At 39.6% G+C, this 16,931-nt stretch overlaps 1 protein-coding gene across 2 annotated transcripts in view; it reads right to left on the bottom strand.

The window, feature by feature from the left end:
* The window catches only part of SNTG1 (syntrophin gamma 1), a 290,507-nt gene that overhangs the window by 162,729 nt on the left and 110,847 nt on the right, over positions 1-16,931 (bottom strand). The window contains exon 2 of one of the 2 annotated variants that reach the window (XM_078393734.1): positions 15,986-16,125. The exons of the other annotated variant lie outside the window; for it this stretch is intronic. The gene's annotated coding sequence lies outside the window, so the exon portion shown is untranslated. The remainder of the gene's footprint in view (positions 1-15,985; positions 16,126-16,931) is intronic. 2 annotated transcript variants of the gene reach the window in all.

The raw sequence follows: 16,931 nt of genomic DNA, 5'->3' as shown, positions 1-16,931 counted from the left end.
GAAATCACCAGATGGGCAACATCGAAATCAGATTGACTATATTCTCTGCAGCCAAAGATGGAGAAGCTCTATACAGTCAGCAAAAACAAGACCTGGAGCTGATTGTGGCTCTGATCATCAGCTTCTCATAGCAAAATTCAAGCTTAAACTGAAGAGAGTAGGAAAAACCACTGGGCCACTCAGGTATAATCTAAACCAAATCCCTTACGAATACACAGTAGAAGTGAAGAACAGATTTAAGGAACTAGATTTGGTGGACAGAGTGCTTGAAGAACTTTGGATAGAGGCTCGTAACATTGTACAGGAGGCAGCAACAAAAACCATCCCAAAGAAAAGGAAATGCAAGAAAGCAAAGTGGCTGTCCAACGAGGCCTTACAAATAGCAGAAAAGAGAAGGGAAACAAAATGCAGGGGAGATAGGGAAAGTTACAGAAAATTGAATGCAGACTTCCAAAGAATAGCAAGGAGAGACAAGAGGGCCTTCTTAAATGAACAATGCAAAGAAATAGAGGAAAATAACAGAAAAGGAAAAACCAGAGATCTGTTCAGGAAAATTGGAGATATTAGAGGAACATTTTGTGCAAAGATGGACATGATAAAAGACAAAAATGGAAGGGACCTCACAGAAGCAGAAGACATCAAGAAGAGGTGGCAAGAATACACAGAGGAATTATATCAGAAAGTTTTGGATATCCCAGACAACCCAGACAATATAGTTGCTGACCTAGAGCCAGACATCCTGGAGAGTGAGGTCAAGTGGGCCTTAGAAAGCCTGGCTAACAACAAGGCCAGTGGAGGTGATGGCATTCCAGTTGAACTATTTAAAATCTTAAAGGATGATGCTGTTAAGGTGCTACATTCAATATGCCAACAAGTTTGGAAAACTCAACAGTGGCCAGAGGACTGGAAAAGATCAGTCTACATCCCAATACCAAAGAAGGGCAGTGCCAAAGAATGCTCCAACTACCGTACAATTGCACTCATCTCACACGCCAGCAAGGTTATGCTCAAAATCATACAAGGTAGGCTTCAGCAGTATGTGGACCGAGAACTCCCAGAAGTACAAGCAGGATTCCGAAGGGGCAGAGGAACTCGAGACCAAATTGCCAACATGCGCTGGATTATGGAGAAAGCCAGAGAGTTCCAGAAAAACATCTACTTCTGCTTCATTGACTATGCAAACGCCTTTGACTGTGTGGACCACAGCAAACTATGGCAAGTCCTTAAAGAAATGGGCGTGCCTGACCACCTTATCCATCTCCTGAGAAACCTATATGTGGGACAGGAAGCAACAGTTAGAACTGGATATGGAACAACAGATTGGTTCAAAATTGGGAAAGGAGTACGACAAGGCTGTATATTGTCACCCTGCTTATTTAACTTATATGCAGAAAACATCATGCGGAAGGCTGGATTGGAGGAATCCCAAGCTGGAATTAAAATTGCCGGAAGAAATGTTAACAACCTCCGATATGCAGATGATACCACTCTGATGGCGGAAAGTAAGGAGGAATTAAGGAACCTTGTAATGAGGGTGAAAGATGAGAGTGCAAAAAACGGTCTGAAACTCAACATCAAAAAAACTAAGATCATGGCCACTGGTCCCATCACCTCCTGGGAAATAGAAGGGGAAGATATGGAGGCAGTGACAGATTTTACTTTCTTGGGCTCGATGATCACTGCAGATGGAGACAGCAGCCCCGAAATTAAAAGACGCCTGCTTCTTGGGAGGAAAGCAATGACAAACCTTGACAGCATCTTAAAAAGCAGAGACATTACCTTGCCAACAAAAGTCCGAATAGTCAAAGCTATGGTTTTTCCTGTAGTGTTGTATGGAAGTGAGAGCTGGACCATAAAGAAAGCTGACCGCCGAAGAATTGATGCCTTTGAATTGTGGTGCTGGAGGAGACTCTTGAGAGTTCCCTGGACTGCAAAGAGAACAAACCTATCAATTCTAAAGGAAATCAACCCTGAGTGCTCATTGGAAGGACAGCTCCTGAAGCTGAGGCTCCAGTACTTTGGCCATCTCATGAGAAGAGAAGACTCCTTGGAAAAGACTTTGATGTTGGGAAAGTGTGAAGGCAAGAGGAGAAGGGGACGACCGAGGATGAGATGGTTGGACAGTGTCATCGAAGCAACCAACATGAATTTGACACAACTCCGGGAGGCAGTGGAAGATAGGAGGGCCTGGCGTGCTCTGGTCCATGGGGTCACGAAGAGTCGGACATGACTAAACGACTGAACAAACAAACAAAACACACTTAGTTCTTTCTGCCTTTCCTCACAGGGCTTGTTTTCCAGTCTCCCGATCATCCTTGTTGCCCTCCTCTGAACTTTTTCCAGTTTGTCAGCATCCTTCTTAAAATGTGGTTTCCAGAAATGAACCCACTACTCAAGATGAGGGTTAGGACATGATCCTTTTTCACTCACAGTATTACTGAGCCAAATATCCCCCATCTTGTAACTGTCCATTTGTGTTTTTTTTCCCCCTAGGTGTAGAACTTTGCACTTAATCCCTGTTAAATTTGATTTTGTTGTTTTCAGCCCAGTGCTCAAGCCTATCAAGATCTTTCTGAATTTTATTTTGGTTTTGCAGGGTATTAGCTATTCCACCCAATTTTGTGCCTTATGCAAATCTGGTAAGTTTTCCCTGAACTCCTTCATCCAAGTCACTAATAAAAATGTTGCAGAGCATTGGGCACCTCTCCTCTCCATCACTAGTCAGCTCTCTTGGTTTCTATGGAAAGTAGCCTATGCTGAGGGTTTTGCATTTTCTGAATGTATGTGGAAACACAGAATATGAAAATATAGAGGAAAGAAATAATCTTTGTACTGGGGGCACATTTGATTTATATGCTGAGTAGCAAGGAGAGACTTCCCTGTCCTTGCTGTTCATGCAAAAGACATAACCATGGGGCAGCCATCAGTAGCCATGTTCTACTGCTGCCCTTTATATATGTGTCAAACAGTTTGCAGGGATCCCCTACATAAGTGCTCCCCAACCTTTTCCCAACCGTGGACTAGTTGGGGGGATGTGGAGCAACCGTAGGGGGGGGCGTAGCTCACATGCGCACAGCGTACTCATAGGGGTGGAACACGTTCATGTGCATGCGCACATCATGCTTGCGCAGGGGGCTGCCCACCTGCATGCACATGGTGCACTCGCAGGGGTGGAACTCACGTGCATGCGCACAACTTTGCTTGCAAGGGGCACTCGCGGGGGAAGGTAGAAGATCTGTGTTCACAGCCCGGTCCTGGATAGGCCGCAGACCATTGCTGGGTCACGGACTGGGCTTTGAGGACCTCTGCCCTACAATATGTAGCACAATGTCATAGTATATGCTTTACACATCTGGCTCAGTTACTAGCATTTCCATGTAAGGCTACCAAGAAACCCTGCCTAAAACCTGGGGAGCCCCTATCAATCAATGTGTTGTGAGCACTATTATGCTAGAGGAACCATAGTATAAAGTGACTTACTATGTTCTTTACAGATATTGCAATTAATGTACAGTGGTGCCTTGCAAGACAAATTTAATTCATTCCGCGGTTAATGCTGTCTTGCGAAAAATTCATCTTGCGAAACGTGTTTTCCCATAGGAATGCATTGAAATCTAATTAATGTGTTCCTATGGGCAAAAAAGTCAGAACAAAGTCAAATTTGGTTTACAAAGGGTTTATTAAGTGCTCTTTAAAGCCATACATATTGTGCAGATGATTTCAAAAAATTCAATAAAAAAACTTTAACTTTTTAAACATCATAGCAAAACATTTAAAAATCAGCAAACATGAGGCAGGAACAAAAAATGGAAAACATTCATCTTGCGAAACATGACCATAGGAACATTTGTCTTGCGAGTCATCAACCCCATTGCCAAAACCATTCGTCTTGCGAGTTTTTTGTCCTGTGAGGCATTCGTCTTGCGAGGCACCACTGTATATATGTTGGGTTTTAATCTCACTGTTCCTTTTGATACATTCATTATTCCAGTGAGAATATGAAAAATAGTTTTCCCCTCAAGTCTATGGAGATTTCAGCTGACCACTGGTGGTCACGAATCACACTTTTAGAACCCAGTAATTACAACTAGCTAAACTTTGGCTGAGGAAACATTAATTCAAGACATGAAAAATTGTTCCTCCTTTTGCAAGCTCAGCTTCTAGCAAGAAACTGAAGTAACTAAAAAAGGCCTGTCAGACTGGAACCTTAATTAGATATTGCTGCAAGCGCAAGTGTCATTGAGCTCAAATGAATGTAACTCTAAAATCAAAGAGCCAAAGTGTATTCTTGAATATTTGGGGGCAATCTCAGTTTGGTGTTGTGGCCACCTCCTCCTACGTCACAGAGGAGCCGCCACTTCACACTCACATACACTTATCACGCTGCCACCAACCACACACATGTATCTGACTCCTCAGACAATGGTATGGATTTTAAAAATAAAAATGATTGTTTATTGATACAACATAAGAGATAGTAAATCACAGTATAAACTAAATAAGGCAATCAATATCATAAAGTATCCCCTCATACACTCTCTCACACAGACCTTCACTAACAGTACCTCATAACCTGCACATGCCCTAAGTCCCTAACCAAGTCCCTATCTAGTCCCTATCTGCCTCACACATCATTCACTCCCCCCTTATATACCTTAGCTCCACCCCCTGAAGTCCCACCTCCTGTCCTGCCATAGGCAGATGAACTCCAGCCATAGCATTGACAGGCAGGTGACATCATTGCAGCCGTCACATACCTTCCCCCTTATAAAGTTGTTTTGCGGTTAAAAGCTAAAATGCTTTTCATCCCAAAACAACTGCACATCAATTATAACAATACACACCCCTTTACAATACATAACGTAACCTCATAACATTTTTATGCATAAACATATCTTTTAAATATACTTACTTTCCAAATAACAATTCACAGATAACAATGCAATCACAATAACATTATACAACCTTTTACACTTAGTTATAATTTTTAAGAGTTCATGTTTATTCATCCGTCGTCTTCAGGTCTTCGGGATAAGGCGTCTGCAACCCAGTTCATAGTCCCTTTGACAACCTTAACCTCAAAGTCGTAGTCCTGCAAAAGAAGCGCCCACCTCATCAGTTTACTGTTCTGTGCTTTCATAGTCTTTAGCCACATTAGAGGTGAGTGATCAGTGCACAATATGAAGTGTCGTCTCCAGATGTAGGCTTTTAATTTCTGGATCGCATACACGATGGCCCAACACTCTTTCTCGATGGTAGACATATGCTTTTCTCCTGGTTGAAGTTTCTTGCTTAGGTAGGACACAGGATGTTGGTCTCCGTTGTCATCATGTTGACACAGCACCGCTCCTACCCCGGCGTTAGATGCGTCAGTATAGATGATGAACTCTTTGTTGAAGTCAGGAGCATGCAACACAGGGTGGTTGGTTAATGCTTCTTTCAGTCTCCCAAACGCCACCTCGCAGTCTTGGGACCAGGGAACACGGTCACTGCTCCTTTTCTTCGTCAGCTCAGATAAGGGTGCAGCGATCTCACTAAAGCTGGGAATAAATTTCCTATAGTACCCTACCAGACCTAAGAAGGATCTTACTTTCTTTTTAGTATTGGGTCTGGGCCATTTAAGGATTGCATCTACCTTGGTCTCTAGGGGTTTGATAAGGCCTCCCCCAACTCTATGACCCAAGTACTTCATCTCAGGGCTTCCTAGTTGACACTTACTGGCTTTTACAGTTAACCCAGCATCTTTTAATCTCTGTAATACTATTTCCAAATGACATAGATGATCCCGCCAGGTGTTGCTAAAGATTCCTATATCATCGATATATGCCACAGTAAATGCACTGAGCCCTTGCAAAGTTTTGTCCATTAGCCTTTGAAATGTAGCTGGTGAATTTTGAAGGCCAAAACTGAGGACCCGGAACTCATACAGGCCGAAAGGACTACAAAATGCGGTTTTTTCTTGGTCTCTAGGGTCTATTCTAACTTGCCAGAACCCTTTAGTTAGGTCCAAACAGGATATGAATTTGCAACCTCCAATAGTTTCAATTAGGTTATCAAGCCTGGGCATGGGATAAGCATCAGGTTTAGTTACTGCATTTAACTTTCTGTAGTCTACACAGAACCTGATACTTCCACCTGGCTTGTCCACTAGAACTATAGGGGATGACCACGCGCTAGACGAGGGCACAATAATTTGATCTTTCAGCGTTTCATCTAGCTCTTTGCGTACTTTTTCAACATAAGGACCAGTTACTCTGTAAGGAGTTACAGACTGAGGGGAAGCAGTCCCTGTATCAATTCTGTATAACACTTCCTTGGCGACACCAGGTTTGTTGGAGAACACTTCTTGATACTTTATAACTAATGTTCTAAGATCACTTTGCTGTTCACTGGATAGAGCAGGGCTGATCTGCACCTCTTGTGGGTTGAACTTTTGTTGACTCCTCCCTTCCCAGAAGGGTAACTCATGTTCCTCTTTTCCAGCTGCTTTCATTGCAAACAGCACATTTTTCTTTTCTCTATAATATGGCTTAAGGGCATTGACATGAATGACCCTCCTGCCTAAACTTTCGTCTCCCTCAATAATATAATTGAGGTCACTCATTTTATGAATGACTCTATACGGACCATTCCATCTTAGTTGTAATTTGCTCCCCTTAATGGGTTTCAGCATGAGAACCTCATCCCCAGGATTGAACTGACGTTGTCTTGCCTTTTTGTCATACCACAGTTTCTGTTTGGCCTTTTTAGTTTTTAAATTTTCTACAGCCAAATCCAGATTTCTTTTGAAGCAGTTCATTAAGGAGTCAATATAAGTGACTACCTTTTGGGGATCTTCTTCAATACACTGTTCCCAATTTTGCTTGATTAGATCAAGCGGTCCCCTCACATGTCTCCCAAATAATAGCTCAAAAGGGCTGAACACAGTACTCTCCTGTGGGACTGATCTGTAGGCATATAAAAGTAGCTGTAATTTTTGGTCCCAATTATTTGGGTTCTCAGATAAATAAGCTTTAATCATCCTTATGAGGGTCCCATTGAATCTCTCTGTTAACCCATTACTTTCCGGATGATAGGGAGATGTTTCTAGGTGTTTTATTCCACAAATCTGCCATAATCTCTTCATAAGTTTGGAGGTAAATGATGTTCCTAAATCTGTGATAATCTCTGAGGGAAAACCCATCCTACTCATATAGTTCACCAAAGCATCAGCTACGGTATGGGTCTCAATGTTTCTTAAAGGAATTGCCTCAGGGTATCTCGTGGCATGGTCCACAATGGTTAGAATAAATCTGTTCCCTCTCTTAGTGACTGTGGGTAATGGTCCTATAATATCCACTCCTAAACGTTTAAAAGGCATTGAAATTACTGGTAAAGGGCACAGTTTTGCTTTAGTCTTGTCACGGTTATGACCCTGTTTCTGGCATACATCACATCTCTGACAGAAAATTGTAATATGTTTTCCCATTTCAGGCCAATAAAATTTTTGGGATATCCTCTGTTTGGTCTTATTTATACCCAAATGTGCTGCGAAAATGTCTGCATGTCCCTTTTCCAGAATCATGGGACGATATTTATCAGGTATAACCAACTGACTTTTAACCTCAGGTCCCCCTTTTGAAATATTGATCAGTTTTTCTTTATAAAGCAACCCACGTTTGATAATGAAACATTCAGGACATTCAAGGGATAATTCTTTGTCATCCACTTTTTCAAAACAAATCTTTAAAATGGGGTCTGCTATCTGTTCTTTGGCGAATATATTTTTCTGAGGTATTTCTAAAGAAAACGTCTCAGCTTGGGGTATATTTTCCTCTTTCTCTTGCGATTCAGTACCATTTCTTCCAGCCTTAATTTGTTCTGATTGTGATCGTGTAATCACCAAGGCACTTTTGACATGTTTTGATAAATCAGTACCAATAAGGACTGGTGTAGGAATTTGAGAAGAAACCCCAACTCGCCAATTACCCCGCCATCCTTGATAATTAATTAAAACTTCCGCCACAGGCAAAATCACTACCTCCTTCCCAATCCCTTTGAGAGTCAGGTGCTGATTAGGAATTATACATTTCTGAGGTATAATGTCAGAGTGGCAGTGGTAACTTGGGAGCAAGTGTCTCTTAAGGCTGTACAGCTGTTTTCAAATATTTTTATTTTGTCACCAGCTGATTCAAGTAACTGAGAATTAGTTTGAATATATAAGCAGTGTCTAATCTCAGCTATAGGCAGATTTTCATCATCGCTTGAAATCTGCTCACTCAAAGTATCAATTTCAGAGGTCTTAGCTGCCTCTGTTTTTGTTTCCATGGTTACAGAGCTACCTCTAGAGGGAGTCATCTGACTGTTCTGTATGCAATATACAGACTTGGTCTCTTTTAAATTCACTTTCTGAGGAGAAATTTCTTTATTTTGTTTTGTATTAAAACACTGGGAAGCAATGTGTCCCCTCCCCTGACAAGTGAAGCAAATTTTCTCTCCACATGAGCTTTTACCAGCAAATCTTTCTGATTTTTCTTTTCCCTCCAAAACCTGGCTCTTGGCCTGGCTCTGTCCTGAAGGCTTTTCAACAAAATGGCCGCCCATTTTAGGGTTCCATGTCTTCCTTATGTATTTTCCCTCAGAATTTACAGGTCCCCTTATTTGCGAAATAAAATCAGCAATCTGAGCAGCCTGTTTAATGTCTGAAGGTTTCTTTTCCTGTACCAAATATTTAAGTTCACCATGGAGTAAGGAATAGAACTGCTCCAATCCTATAACATTTTTTAATTGTTGAAATGTCTTTACATTCTCCTGTGCTAGCCACCGGTCCAAACATTTTTCTAAATTAAAACCAAGCTGTGTGTAAGATTCATCTGCTTTCTTTGAAAGTTTTCTGAATTTCTGTCTTAGGTGTTCTGCATTAATGCCAAATCTAGTAAAAACCATCTTTTTAAACTCTGAATAATCTTTACTGAATTCGATTGGCATATCAGCATAGACTTCAGCCATTTTCCCACTAATTAGAGACCTTAAAATTATCATTTTCTCTGATTCACTGACAGAAAAATCTGAGCATATTCTTTAAAAAATCGTAAGGAACGATTCAGGAGAGTCCCCTTGTTTATAAGAAGGAAATTTCTTTAAATCTGCTTTTGATAATTGGCCCTCTTCCAGACTAGAATTTCGGTTGTTGTTATTATTCTGGTTCATCAATTCCAGCCTTCTAATCTCAAAGGACATACGTTCCTTCTCCAGAGCAATTTTCTCCCTCTCTAACTCAGCCTCAATTTTTCTCTGTCTGTCCTCTTTCTCTACTTCTAATTGCCTCATTCTAAATTCATGTTCCTGGGCTAAATTAATTTTCCTCAGTTCTGATAACTGTTCACTAGTAAATTCTTCCTCCTGCACTGAGGCAAAACGGTCCCTTTCGCCATCAAACTCATCTCCAGACCTTTCAGACATCTCTGGAGATTTTGGTTCACTTTCAGCCATTTTACTGCGCGTTAAAGGCATGTTACTTGAGCAAAAGGCTCCTTAATATTTCCAAGCCTCTGTGTAAAAACACTATTTTCCTTTCTTGTGCTAAGGTCTGATATTTATTAGCAGTGTATTCCAGCTGATCTAACTGGACTAGTAACTGTAACTACGCTTCTCTGGCATCTTCTTCTTCCCCTTCTGCTGGGCCTCTTGCCAAACTAAGGACACTTTATTTTATATTTCTGCCTTTGGCTGCCTTTAGTTTCACCACAGCTCTACCCACTCACAGGTGCTGTTTATAATGGAGATCCCTCAGCTTTGCTGCCCTTGGTCTGTCCCCTCAGAGTTCACCTAACTCTGGACACTCTGACCAAATCACCACAGCCTCTGCTTTGGGCCACTCTCCCTCACAAAATGGACCTTACAGAGCTCATAAATCAGTTTTCCCACTCTGAAGCTTAAGTGCCTCTCCACTAGATTTGCTCCCCGTGAGTCAAATCCTAGAGAGTTACCCACACTTTCCACTTCAGGTGACACTAACTGAAATCCTTTTGCTCTGGCCACTTTAGCCAAGGCTTTACTGGACAACTGGACAACTCGTATCCCGCCGCTGGACACCAGTATTATTGTGGCCACCTCCTCCTACGTCACAGAGGAGCCGCCACTTCACACTCACATACACTTATCACGCTGCCACCAACCACACACATATATCTGACTCCTCAGACAATGGTATGGATTTTAAAAATAAAAATGATTGTTTATTGATACAACATAAGAGATAGTAAATCACAGTATAAACTAAATAAGGCAATCAATATCATAAAGTATCCCCTCATACACTCTCTCACACAGACCTTCACTAACACAGTACCTCATAACCTGCACATGCCCTAAGTCCCTAACAAGACCCTAACCAAGTCCCTATCTAGTCCCTATCTGCCTCACACATCATTCACTCCCCCCTTATATACCTTAGCTCCACCCCCTGAAGTCCCACCTCCTGTCCTGCCATAGGCAGATGAACTCCAGCCATAGCATTGACAGGCAGGTGACATCATTGCAGCCGTCACAGGTGTGATCTTACTATACAGTTCCTTCTGACATCTGTATGAGCCACAGATGGGGATTTATGCTGTTCCAGAATTAACATAAAAAAATAATATGCATCCTTTCGGTTTCTTTTACTACACCATAGAATACCTCATGTTAAATCCTAATTTTGCCCTGTTGTTGAATTTAGATGAAGTCATCCATCCACGTCCTCTTTCTCTTTCAAAAGAAATGATAAGTTTATTTTCTTGACTTGGTTTATATCTCCCCTCTTGAGAATTGCTTTTTGCAACTATAATGCATTCAGAACAGCGAACAAAGTCAATCCCCCGTCTCTAACTATTTGAGAACAACCCAAACAAAAGCAGCATTTTGTTTTATATAGAAACAACTCCAAAAAAGAAAACTATAGAAAAATGTGGCACAAACAATGGATGTCAAACCATGAAAGGGAAAATGACAGAAATGCAACTATGTTTTCCTGTATCGTGGAGATAATAGTCATGGCAAAGCACAGTGAGGACTGGCAGTCCCTATGAACTTAATGAAATGATGGCAATCATAACAAAACATTCTCATTGCTGAGGGGGACAAGTCAGCCCTGGAGTGGTGAAACTCATGAGCCAGTGAGGAAAAAGAACATGGGTCTGGCTAGAATAGAACTTAGAAATGGAAGAGGTTTTGTATTCAGAAGAGATTAGCAGAGAATGTGAGCAATTGAAAATCTTTCTTAATGAAAATACACGCTTGAAAAGCCTTAGAAAGCAAACAAGATGAAGGTAAGAAAGCCAAATAAAGAAAACTCAGCCAAAGAGACCATATGGATAAATGAAGGTTGTCCCATGAGGTCTGGGACAGATGGAATTGTCTGCTAATGGTGAGATTAGGTGTGGAGAGGCAAAGTGGCTTGAATTGGCAAACAGCAATTAAACAAAACTACTTTCCTGGAGGTCTCTCTTTGCACACTGGAGAAAGACCAAACTTTCAGTTTTCAATCCCTAAAAAGTACTCAGCAAATCAAAAAATGTTGAGAAAGAATGACAGGAATAGAGTCCAAATTAACAGAGTCTCTGACACTTTTCTCTCAATTTATTTTAGTTACAAATATTTATTGACTACCTATTCATTTTTCATTTATGGACAGAATTCAATTGTGGATTTATGCTGGTATAAGTGTAATTGCATCAATTGTAGTGGTGAGTTGAAGATAATTAACCAGCAGTAGCTTGAATTCCTAGTTATGGAATCAGGATTGAGAGTGGCAATTTGTTAATTAGTGGCAATTAACGCCTGCATTTTATGCAATTACACCTATGCTAGGGAAAATCTGCAACAGCATTCTGTTCTGTTTAGGTATTATTCAGATTTGTACATTTATAGATAAATATTATATTTTGTTTACTTATTCTCATAAAAATAAATTATTTGTAGATTTTTTTGCCAAGAGTATATTTTTAAGATTGAAATTAATTTTGATAAGCCTAGCAAAAAGTAATGATACCAACATTTAATTTATTAAAACTGATATCACACATTACTTTTTACCTTCTCCACAATCTCTTCTGTACCAAACAGATGTTGCAGAGTCTTTAATTTGTCTAGCTCTGCCGCAGAAGTGCAGGGATTTGCAGAGCAGAATAGCTTCAAGTTCCCCAAATTAGTCCACAACCTTTCTCATTAATTGGCACTTATAGTCTCAATAACTTACTCTGATACATTAGCAGTAGAATAAAAAAAACATTTTCTTTACTTACAGTTGTGAACAGATCAAACAACAAACTGATAAACTTTACTATTTTCAGCAACAGACTTCAATAACAGAGAGGGAGAAAGTTCTCACCAGAGAGGCAAGGAAGGAACAACTGGTTAGTACTGGATAGATTGACAGTCATCCAGTCTAGAAAGTTTCCTCCCAGCCAAACCTACTAAAGGCAGCATGCGAGGATATAAAAAAACTCCAACTACAGATATGCTAGGTAGTCATCAAGCAATTGCCTTGGGAATGTTAAATGCAATTCTATGCATCTGTTTTGAGCCATTTTAGTGATGGTTCCTCTTCAGGTTCTTGTTCTCCACCTTATTTATGGCACTTCTCCTTCTCACCAAGTGCAAGCTACACATGTCACAAGCTACAGCAACATTATTCCCACTGGTTTGCAGTTTTAGTACTATTCCTGCTGAGTCTGTGAACAGTTATGTTTTGTCACCTCAGAGTCTGTCAGCACCATCTCTGCTGTATCATAGCATCTGCTTGACTGAAGGAATGCTTACATACTTATTTCAAGTGAAAGGTACAATGAGTGAGTGGAAGTAGCTGCCATATGGGGATTCATCGCCAAAGAACCTTCAGATTCACAGATTCATGGAAAGTGGATCCTACAATATTAACCCTGACAACTGCAGTCACAGTCTATTTATTTAAATAATATGTTATCTACAAAAACATTATGTTCACAACAATTGAAGGAACAGACAATTTATACACTGTAGACACAATGACTGAAATTTCTAGCTTTGATTTAGTGCTGTCAGGATACAATGACAGATGAGAAGCAATAACCTTTTTACTGGAATGATGCTGTCTGGACATTTTTTTCTGCAGGGCCCCATAGGCTGATGGGGGACAAGACATTCAGAGAACATATTTTCCCTTCCAACAGGAAGCCAGCTGAGCCTCTACAGTAGTTTCTAGAGTATTTCTCTGCCTATCGCCAGTGACGGAATGTTAGTACAGAATTTTTATCCTTTGGAGAAGAGGTAACAGGCAAAGCAGAACTGGATAAATAGGAATTGGAGGCTACCTCTACGTGCAGCTGTTCCAGGAAGGCTGCTCACAGACCAGGATCCTTAATCAGGCAGAAAACCATGCAGTGAGATTAATTTCCATGTAAACATGGCTAAGGATTAGCCTATAGATAACAATGTAAGCAAAAGGGAGCCTTTGCAGGGAAGAAAGAGGATTGCTGTTCCTTACTATCCTCAGGGCAGATCCCCACCCCCATTTTCAGTTTATTTCCATTTTCTTAATCCTCAAATCCTACAGGAGCTGTATTTGGTTTCATTACCTTTAATGGTATGCAGTTAAGGGCATTCTAATTATTATTTCATTTGTTTTTAATCCTCATATATGTGGGAAGATGAATCATTATTGTTACTCATAGTAGCATTTATGTAGCTGCAAAGTTACATTGGTATTATATGGAGCATAGATTCACTAATAAGTAGATTTAATTAAGTAGATGATATGAATGTGTAACTCTAGGACATGTACAGAATATCAGGTCAGGAGAGATGAAGATGTTATTTGTTCAAAATTTTAACCCAGTTACTGCTTTGAAATATATATTTGTTTAATCATCAGCAGATAGATTTGTAAGTGCTAAAGTCATCAACCAATTAAACATATTTCAGTTGATAAACTATCTGGCATTCATCCAAACTAACTGATTGAATTTAAGTATATTTGCATATTATGCTGAGCAACACTTAACAAATACTGAGAGACAAGAATATTCATGGGATACTTTATTAATGGGAAAATGTATTGGACCTTTCATTATTACCTAATAAATAGTTAATTACAGCATGTATGTGTACCATACCAAATCAACATGGCTCTCATTAAAAAACAATACTTGGAGAAGTGTAATCTTTTCCATATATTTAACTGCAACTTTTCTTTGAGATTAGGAAAAGATCTCCTCTAGAGTAAGAATGGGAAAATATCTTATACATGACTTGACAAAGGGTACTCCCTGTGCAAACGGCATGTTATTTACTGATTTCATATACCAGATTTCAAAAGTGTCCCAACCAGGGTGTCATACTGATGTGACTCATGTAGACTTAAGATCAAACATGTAAAGTAGAGAACAATCCTGGGATTCTGGAGTGGTCTCTTCAAATGTTCTCTAATTTTTGACAAGAAATATTAATAAGAGCTTCAAAAATATAGGACTGGATCCTGACTAGGTTTCACTTAGTTCTCATTCAATAGCACATATTTTAGTGCCGATGACTCATGCTTCATAAGGACCTCAAATGGTACCTAACCTAAGGATGACAGATATCACAGATACCCAAGTCATAGAATGAAGTATCTTCAATCAACCAATTAACCTAAGAGCAGTGACATCTGGTGATCCAGTTCTGCAGGAGGACGGTGTGAATCTACTAAACTGGGCTTCATCTAAAGTTTTAAACTATAGAGGCATTTTCCCAGGTGCCAGTCCTTGTCTCCAAAATAACTTCAGCACTTTGGACTGATCGTGTAAAGTTCATAATAAAACCTGAAACAGGTTCAATCACTCAAAAGTCACTCCTCAAATTGTTGAGTACCTGTAATGTCTCTTTCAAATGGGTATCCATCGGTACTGTCATTGGCATTGCTTTTCTTCTTTTCTGCTTCATTTGAACTGAATAAGTTCCATAACTTTCAAACGTTTGCAAGAAATCTGAGCTTTGTTTAATCTTATAAAACTGATCATTTGTTTCTGGTGAACCTAATGCTTTACTGGCTTGATCTTAGCCTTAATGGTCTTCCAATATTACTGGGATTTATTGCTTCTTATGTCTACTCAGTTCATAAGCTTTCCTTAACAAAGAACTTGATTTTTGAGAGGAAGATCTGAAGGATGAAGCATGCTACATTAAACAGAATGTGGGCTTAACCATAATGACCAGGCTACAGAAATTTTATTCATTTGGAGAAACTGACAATGGAAATATTAAAGAGATAAGACAGAGAGTTCATACTCTCTTTAAAAACTACATATAGAGCACATCTATGTTATGAGATGCAAGAACAGGCATTTTCTGCCAAATGACTCAAAAGGAAATAAAATTAATCCACTCTGTCAATGTCTTTTGCCTGTCCACAACTTTTTCACTGGCTCAAGTGAAAAATCCACAGCAAAGGAATGCAAAGAGATGTATCTCAACTGTAGATTAAATAATTTCTGATTTTATCATAATCTATAAATTCCTGCTCCATTTAAAAGCAGAATTAATCAATATCATTTCCAGTGAAATCGGAGAGTTCACTGGAGTGAAACTGAAAGATATAAAATCTGTTCAGCATATATTTCTACTTTTTCATGGCCATTTCGTGAAGGCACCAGAATCATGTGAAGATGAAACGGAAAAATGGTTCACAATATTTTCTTACCAAATTCTTGAAAGCTTTTTCGGACCACCGTTTTAAACAACTTAAAGATAACTTATAAAAACTGCCAATGTGGGCAATGGACATGAATAATGTGAAGTGCTACTGAACATCTGGAGGGCACCTCCTGCAAAGGCATATCTTCTAGCAACCTATAGAGAGCTGATTTACTCTGTAAAAATGAAAGGGTATATTACACATCAGCTGAGTCAACAAAAAAGTTGAAACCCACAGCCTGCATATGGCTGAGGACAAATGGAATGCCTACAATAAAATGTGACCATTTGAAAAGCCAAATGATTTGTAACTCACCAAATAGGTACTTTAATACAAACAGAGGAGGAGAGATTTCCAAAGAAGAATAGTGACATTGGAAGTGTTCTACTTTTGGTCTCAGAAACCAAAGATCCACTTGTCAATACCCAAGACAACCCAATGGACTTTACTTGCCACTGTGAAAACAGAAGAAAAAAAGTAAAATCAGAGCCCCCAAGGTTTCAACTTTCTTTAATCATACAGATAACACCCAGGAAAAAGGTAAGGGAAAGAGAGTGGGGGAAAAACCATTATAAAAGATGGAAGACTATTCTCAATGCTAATTTGCAACTGAATAGTGGTTACACATCTTTAAATGGTACAGATTTGCTAGAAATCTGAGACAGACATGATTAGAAAAATAACATACCAAGCATTTTGAAAAAGGAGGCCTCAAACCTGAAATTGTTTCCAAGTGATGACTTTCACCCGCATGGAGAATATGCATAAAATTGTTGCAAGAAACTAGAATCTTGGAAATCAGAAGCCTTCACTGCATTTTGTCCCCACCATATGTAGATTTTTAACTACTGACTTTGACTTCAGAAAGCATTATATATTTTTGATATTTGTCATAATTAGAAAATGAAAGGAAAAAACTTGCAGTCCTGGAGAAAAATCACCATAACTAAACATAACTACCTCCAGCACCTCTCCAGGACAGAGGGAGATTATGTATCCTGTCTAACTGTAGTGCAGTCATTCTATTCAATTTAGGAAGTGTTTCCACCCGCACATTAAGAATAGGACATTTCCTTTCAACATGCACATTTTATTGGGTTTTTATGCTTGTTTTAAGTGCAATGGTATAACTTGCAGTGACAAACTGCACTTAATACCAATTCAACAAGTTGCCACTTGCATTTTTTTTCCACATCAGCTCAGGCAACTGGGTTGTGATTAGCTTGACACAGCAACTCATTTGAAGAAATTTGTCATTACA

The sequence above is a fragment of the Pogona vitticeps genome, chromosome 4 (genome assembly GCF_051106095.1).
Source record: "Pogona vitticeps strain Pit_001003342236 chromosome 4, PviZW2.1, whole genome shotgun sequence".
In the NCBI taxonomy this organism is placed as follows: domain Eukaryota; kingdom Metazoa; phylum Chordata; class Lepidosauria; order Squamata; family Agamidae; genus Pogona; species Pogona vitticeps.
The sequence above is the reverse complement of the archived record's forward strand: the minus strand, read 5'-3'. Positions and strand labels throughout refer to the sequence as shown.